At 38.0% G+C, this 7,292-nt stretch overlaps 1 long non-coding RNA gene across 1 annotated transcript; it reads left to right on the top strand.

Annotated features, from left to right (window-relative positions):
- Positions 1 to 196: 196 nt before the first annotated feature.
- Positions 197 to 5,951, top strand: LOC309691116. The gene is made up of 5 exons (XR_014271889.1): positions 197 to 433; positions 1,763 to 2,025; positions 2,119 to 2,290; positions 2,675 to 2,795; positions 3,100 to 5,951. It is a non-coding gene; the product is annotated as an uncharacterized lncRNA (long non-coding RNA).
- The last annotated feature ends 1,341 nt before the right edge of the window (positions 5,952 to 7,292 follow it).

The raw sequence follows: 7,292 nt of genomic DNA on the forward strand, positions 1-7,292 counted from the left end.
CACATGTCCAAATCATTGCAGCCTTGCCTCTCAAACTTTTCCTCCAAACCACTTCACCTGAGCTGCCCCTCTGATATACTCATTTCAAATTCTGTCCATCACAATCAACCCCATTGAAAATCTTAACATATTTAGCTGTGCCACCTCCAGCTTGTCCTCCTGTCTTTTTGTCAGTGTAACAGTCTTCAAACTACACAGCAAAAATGCCAGTGTTGATTTTTCAGTGTTAGTAGATTTCAACAGAGTTCCGAGTTAGTTCAACACTTAATCGAGTTAAAATAACACATCGGGAGTTGATTCCTGAAAAGTGTAAGTGTAGATTTTAGTCGTTACTGCATTTTAACACTGTGGGTGTTAAATTAGACCACACCTTCATTTCCTGTGGAGCTTCGCAATCCAGAATCTTCGGTCGCCATTTTTTCTTGCTGATGCGGTAAGTTTTATTCGGTTAAATATTAAGTTTTAGATTGATGTTAGAACAAGTAACATGATAACTAGTAAAAGAAATAGTATTTATATCAAAATACATCATCTTTAAGTGTCATATTTGAATTTTAACTGTTTTTGTTAAGCTGGGCTACTGCTAGCTAGAACTCTGCAAAGTACCAGTTTCTTTCCTAATATTCATTTAGCATAATCTGGCTATTGGCAGACTGTAATGAATATTACATGTTAATATATTTCACAGTTTTTATTAAATGCCTTTTATTTATTTTCGAATTAAACTGCCAAAGCCTTAGGGTCAGTGGTCTCAAACTCGCGGCCCAGAGGCCACTCGTGGCCCAAAGGCCACTTGCGGCCCACGTCAGGTGAGGTGAAGAAGTATAATGCAATTTGGCCCTTAAAGTGACTTTTTTTTGTCATTAGCCAAAAATGATTTAATATAAAGGCAATGAGGGCAGAGTGTTACCGGCCCTCATGGGTAGTGTAGTCCGTGCTGCGGGGAGAACGTGTGGAACTGCCCCTCCCGTTGTGTGTTTGAGCGCGAGAGAGGGAGAAAGTAAGAGCTGTTACCGATGAGAAATGGAAGAAGAGAGCATGTAAATATAATAATAACCACTGGCGCCAAAATGAGTGCCTGCTTGTAAGAAAGCTGTTAAGATTCGACTGTACACTGTGTTCGCTGACAGTAAAGCTACAAGCCCGACAACCCAGCGTATTGGCCAGAGGTGTCATTACCACGGTTCAGAGCCGCGGACCTGGCCGAGGTAACAAGAGAGTACAAACATGTGGAGGGATTGGCTTTGTTAGTTCAGTGAGAGTCAAAAACTAATGTGTACACTTATTTCTGCATTTTTATTTTGTTAAATATGAATAAAATTACAGCAGAAGTGCTGCAAAGTGTCTGACCAGAAAGAGAGGACCATTGTGTTAATTTGGTAGTTCAATTAAAGGCATCGGTTAGTTAAGAGGGAGAGGGGGGGATGCGTTCATATTTGCAGTTTTGTCTTGTTATACAATATTTGAAATTTAAAAACGAACAAACCAAACGCTACATTGTCAGGAATATTTGTGGGGAGGGTTTTTATTGCTTAAAATATATAAAAAATAATAAAATAGAAATATGGTTCCTACTAACCCCTGTGATAGTTGAGAGAATACTGTATTGCAGTCATGTTACACAGCTTGTACTACTTAAAAAATGGATCAAGGATGTTTTTCTTAACAAAATTAATTTTAACTCAGTCTAAAGGGACTAGACATGCTAGATATTTTGCAAAGAAATGGTGTTATATGCTGGACCTTATTTTACTCTTGGCAGGTGGTGATATGCTGGTTCCCGAGAAGAGATGAACTAATCAAAGTCAGCTTTTCAAGACAGCCCCAAGACTCTTCGCAAATTGTGTTCAAATGTGAGGCCGTTGTCAGGTGATAAATGCAAGGAAGAGGCACTCAACTGACATGAAACATGTCAAAGACAACATGAAGGTGACATTTCAACATAGGCAAAAAGTGGTTCAAGAACCTGCCATAGCTTCTACTGTCCTGGACCTTTTCCCAAGATTTCTAGATACACCTGGCTTGGTAAGGCATAAAATAATTTAATGACTGCTTTGTGGTTCCTTTGTTTGTTTTCTTGTTAATGTGTTGTTTCTGTTGTTACACTTTGTGTTTAAGATTGACCAAGACTTCACAATGCTGTTTTTTGGGGAGGAAGTGTCTGGTAAGTTCCTTGCAAAGTGGCCAACATTCTTCAAGCCAAGGATCATCAAAGATTGCAAAAATCTGTCCCAGAGTACAGAATTGGATGAGCTGCTCATTTCTGCACAGCGTTACTCTAACGAGGCTGGTAAGTGTAAGTTGGAAATGGTAGATTTTGCATGCCTTTACAGCATTTGCTTAATTCCCACAACACAATATATCACTCATTTCTGTATGGTATGAAAACAAGCTTACAAACATGTTAAACCTGAAATGACATTTAATGTAGTTTGAACACAAAAAAAGTTACATAATCTTACTATTGTTATGACTCGATATCTACTTCACTTGATGGCCAGAAGATTTTAAGTCTCTAGAAATGAATTTTTATACCAAGGCGCTGGAAAACTGCCTTATTAGAAAAATTATCAGGTGTCTAAAATGTCATCATGGTATTACATAACGTGGAAAAATGACTGCTGTGGTCCTTTAAATGACAGTAATTGTGATGATCTTAATTTCTATTCTGTAGTTTGGGACTGCGAGGCGGCTGCCCTCTTTTGCTGCTTCACTTCACTCCATCATCTAAGGGAAGGACGTCTTCAAAGATTAGCACATCAGATGCTGCTCACCACCTAATGAAATTCATCAAGGTATGCTTTTTAGAATTGTATATTTCTCTTTTGATGAGAACAGATGCAAATTATCAACGGCTGATATTTTAAGATGGCAAGGTGATCCAACCTGCAGCAGATGTATCTATCCCAGACAAGCTTGGTGTTGCAGGACTGACATGTCATTGTTTCTATTAAAACTAAATGTACACATTGAAACAAAAATAATTGTGCGCGCGGAGTGAAACATTTTAATATTGTCATAATTTCAAACAGCAATGCCTCAACATCAGATTATCAATTTTGTTTAATGTGAATCACTTGGTTTCTTTCTCTCCCTCAGGTGGGAGGTAGCACAGAGGCTTTTCTTAAGGCTGGCCCCACTCAGCCATTCGTCCTGTGGGTTGGAGAAAGAAAGAACATCATCCAAAGTTTCTACCCAAAGTTTCTACATTGTCCTAGATCAAAAGGTCATTCCCTGTGTGACACAGATGGGAGATGCAGGTTTTGACAAGGCAAAACTTTTCAAGGCACATTTTTTAATTTGCCGTGTCCTTTGATAAGGCATTGGACAACTTCTACACATTCATCCAGACCATCAAGTGTATGGCATTGATGTTGGCAGCGTGAAGGACAGTCCTCGGGTCAATGAAACAAGAGGAAGTCTTCACTGTACGGTTTAAAGATATCCACTATTCAGCACTTTGACTGGAAATGTTCATCTGTTACATTTGCAAGATACACCACACAAGTTGCTCAGTGTTATTTAGACATTTGAAGTTCCAGCATGGTTTGTACCCAGGAAAGTTTTTACGTTTGACCTGTGGAGAGCCTGGATGTTCATTTATCTTTCACACGTACTCTGGTTACAAGCGGCACTTATTCCGAGCACATGGAGACTGCGTTCACTCTGAGGTCATCAACAATTTTGAGCCTGTACCTAACGATGGAACCTCTGTTTCACAGCCTGTAAATGTGGCTCATCCCATGACAATAACTACACCGGTTCCAGTTGAAAAAAGGCAAATACTGAACATGTGCAGCTCTGTTATTGCTCAAGTACAATCATCAGGAGTTCCTGAAAGTACTGTACAGTGTTTAGTTGGTTCATTGGAGGAACTGGTTAATGACATCCATGCACATGCAAAACAATCTGTTGTCGACTGTTTGTCAACTGATACATCAAGAGAAACCTTAGAAAAAGTTGAGGATTGCTTTGATCAGCTTGAAAATCCATTTTCATGTCTTAACACAGAATCTAAAAGGATAAGATATTTTGAGCAAAAATGGAAAATAGTTGAACCCATAGAGCATGTTCTTGGTGTGCGTTTTGATGTACGCAAAGATAGAACAACAGGGACATACAGGCAAGTTCCTGTCAATGATAAATTCATGTACGTTCCTATCATGGGATCCCTTTCATCTATGTTTCGAAACAGTGAACTTTGTAGCAGTTTCCAGAAAAAAAAACTAAACATGGAGGGATTGTACAGAGATTTAAATGACGGCTCCTACTTCAAAAATCACAGTTTATTCTCACAACAAGAACATGCTCTCCAGATCCAGCTCTACTATGACGATTTTGAAACTGCTAATCCTTTAGGCTCAAAAAAGGGGGTGCACAAACTTGGTTGTATTTATTTTGTTTTGAGAAATTTGCCACCAGAGTTAAATTCTGTGGTGATGAACATTCATCTTGTAGCCCTTTTTCATTCAGAAGACTTAAAAAAATATGGGTTTGATCCTATCCTAAAGCCACTTGTTGATGATCTAAAGATTTTAGAGACTGAAGGAATGCAAGTGCCCTTTTCAGCCACACCTGTGAGAGGTTCGCTTTTTCAGATTACAGGTGACAACTTGGCTTTACATAGCATTTTTGGTTTTGTTGAATCATTTAGTGCAAACTATTGTTGTAGATTTTGTTTAACTGATAAGACAGAGTTGCAGTCAGTTTTTAGTGAAGATCATGTAGGCTTAACACTGCGTTCCAAAGAACTTCATTACAAACACTGTGGTGCCATTCAACAAAATCCTGCTTTGGCCTCAACATTTGGTGTAAAAAGAAATTGTTTACTCAATTCACTTCGGCTGTTCCATATTTCAGACAACTATGCTGTAGACATAATGCATGATCTACTAGAGGGAGTGGTGCAGTATGAGTTAAAGCTTGTGTTTCAGTACTTGATTAAGACCTCTTTGATATCCTTGAATTCATTGTCACAGAGAATTATAAGCTTTAACTACGGATATGCACAGAGAAGGAACAGGCCAGGTGGGCTAAAACTGGATGACAACAGCAAAGATCTTGGGCTTAATGCTGTGCAGTCATGGTGTCTTTTGCGGAATAGCCCATTGATTTTTGGAGATATCGTTTGCAGAAATGATGGACATTGGAACTTGCTACTTTTGTTAGTTCAAATTGTGAACATTGTTTTTTCACCCATTATAACTCATGGCATGACTTGCTATTTGAAACATCTGATTGCCGATCATCACAAGGCTTTCAAATCTCTCTTTCCAGAACGGAATTTGATTCCAAAGCACCACCTAATGATCCATTACCCACGCTGCATTAGAAAAATTGGGCCACTCATACATATGTGGTGCATGAGATTTGAAGCAAAGCACAAGTTCTTCAAAAGATCTGTAAAGAACTTTAAAAATATCACAAAAACACTAGTAAAAAAACATCAGAATCAATTAGCCTTTCATTTTGAAAATTTTTATTTTAAAAGATTACAGTTCGGCCCCATTAATGAAGTCTTGGCCAGCAGCTTAAAAGGCAGTGAAGCACTGAATAAAATGTTTGATGTTTCTTCTATTGTTTCTACAACTTCCTGGGTCAAAAGTTATGGTACAGAATATCAAGTTGGGATGTATGTTTGTTCTGGTGTTGAAAATGAGATGCCTTTGTTCAGTAAGATTGTCAGTATAATTGTTAGCGATTTCAATACTTATCTTCTAACTTGTAAGGTCTCAACAGTATATTTCAATGATCACTTAAATGCATTTGTTATTGAGGATGGATTAGATGTCTTTGCACTGATCTCTGTAGATGATCTGGTGTACTATAGACCTTATGATAGGCAATTTTCAAATGGCACTGATGACAAAATGTACATTGTCCCATACTGTAATTTTGTATGACTTGTTTACTTGTGGTGTATCTGAATACAAAGTATTTTGGAACGTTAATGTCTTGTATTTCTTTGTAATGGGTGGATGTTGGGGGTTAATTGTAGCAGTAGAGATATCAGAGATTAATGGGAGTTTATTGTAATCTGGTGGTATTAATGATTTGACTGACACTAGTGTTAGAAAATTAACACTATTCAGAGTTGAATTTTTTAACACCAGGGCTAGTGTAAAGTACCACCAACACTATTCGGTGTTAATTTTTAACACTTAACACCAGTGTAGAATATTTTTGACACTGGTCAGTGTTACTCAGTGTTAATTTTTAACTCTGTGCAGTGTTAAAATAACACTAGCTCGTTGTTAAAAATATAACACTTTGAAAAGTGTTAATTTAACACTCAAAAGAGTGGACACATATAGACACTTTTCTAGTGTTAAATTTAACACTCACAGTGTCAATTTAACACTGGCGATTTTGCTGTGATACCTCACATGGTGCAGCTGCTTGGGAAGCACAAGTCAGTGTACTCCTTGCTCCTGTCCCAAGCCCAGATGAATTATCCAGATGGAGATTGCATGAGAAAGGGCATCTGGCATAAAATATGCACAGTACCAAAATACTAGAAGTAAAGTAACTAAACTTAATTCAGCCTTTATGGTGTATACTCGTGCTTTTTGTACTACAACATGCCAAATTTACTTGTACTTTTGAAATTAAAAGAACTCTCAAAAAAGATATTTTATGTAGTATAAGATAAATGGTCCCTACTTAACACCTTTTAACAACTTAGTGTTCCATAAAGCCCTATCAATGTTGCTCTCACACACACAGACAGGCGGGCAATGTTTCTTGTATTGCTGTTCAATAAAATACTGCTAATAACATTAACATCAGAAAAGCCCATAGAGGGTCAGGCGCAGTATGTTGATATCCTTATTAGTGGGCAAATTCACTAATCCAAAGCCCCTGATAATAGTTCTTTTTTTGCTTAGGTATAGGATATGAAAGTAGAGTATATTATACCTTGTCTCTGCCTTATTCCTGCACTGGTATTCCCTATTTAATGAAGCAGCTGTTATGCTGCAGCTATAGTTAGAAGAAGCTCTGTTCATAACCAACAGATGTGGCCTTTGTCTTTTTGTGAAAAGCACTTCAAATGCCTTTGTCTGTATGGACATGGGGTACGTTATTGCAGCCTACAAGTCTACAAGTTTAATGTGGAAACTGTTGAAATAAATTGGGCAAACCTGCGACAGGTTCTGTTTGAGGAAAATGCTATAGTGCTTGTAAGTGAATACAACTGGCGGGACTGACAATTGGAATGCCCTGATGTTCTACTGGGACACCCACTTGCAGTGTAACGTAGTCCATCTGGCAGGAATTCTAGCTTTATCAGC

The sequence above is a fragment of the Aulonocara stuartgranti genome, assembly GCF_965226115.1.
Source record: "Aulonocara stuartgranti genome assembly, chromosome: 16".
NCBI lineage: Eukaryota > Metazoa > Chordata > Actinopteri > Cichliformes > Cichlidae > Aulonocara > Aulonocara stuartgranti.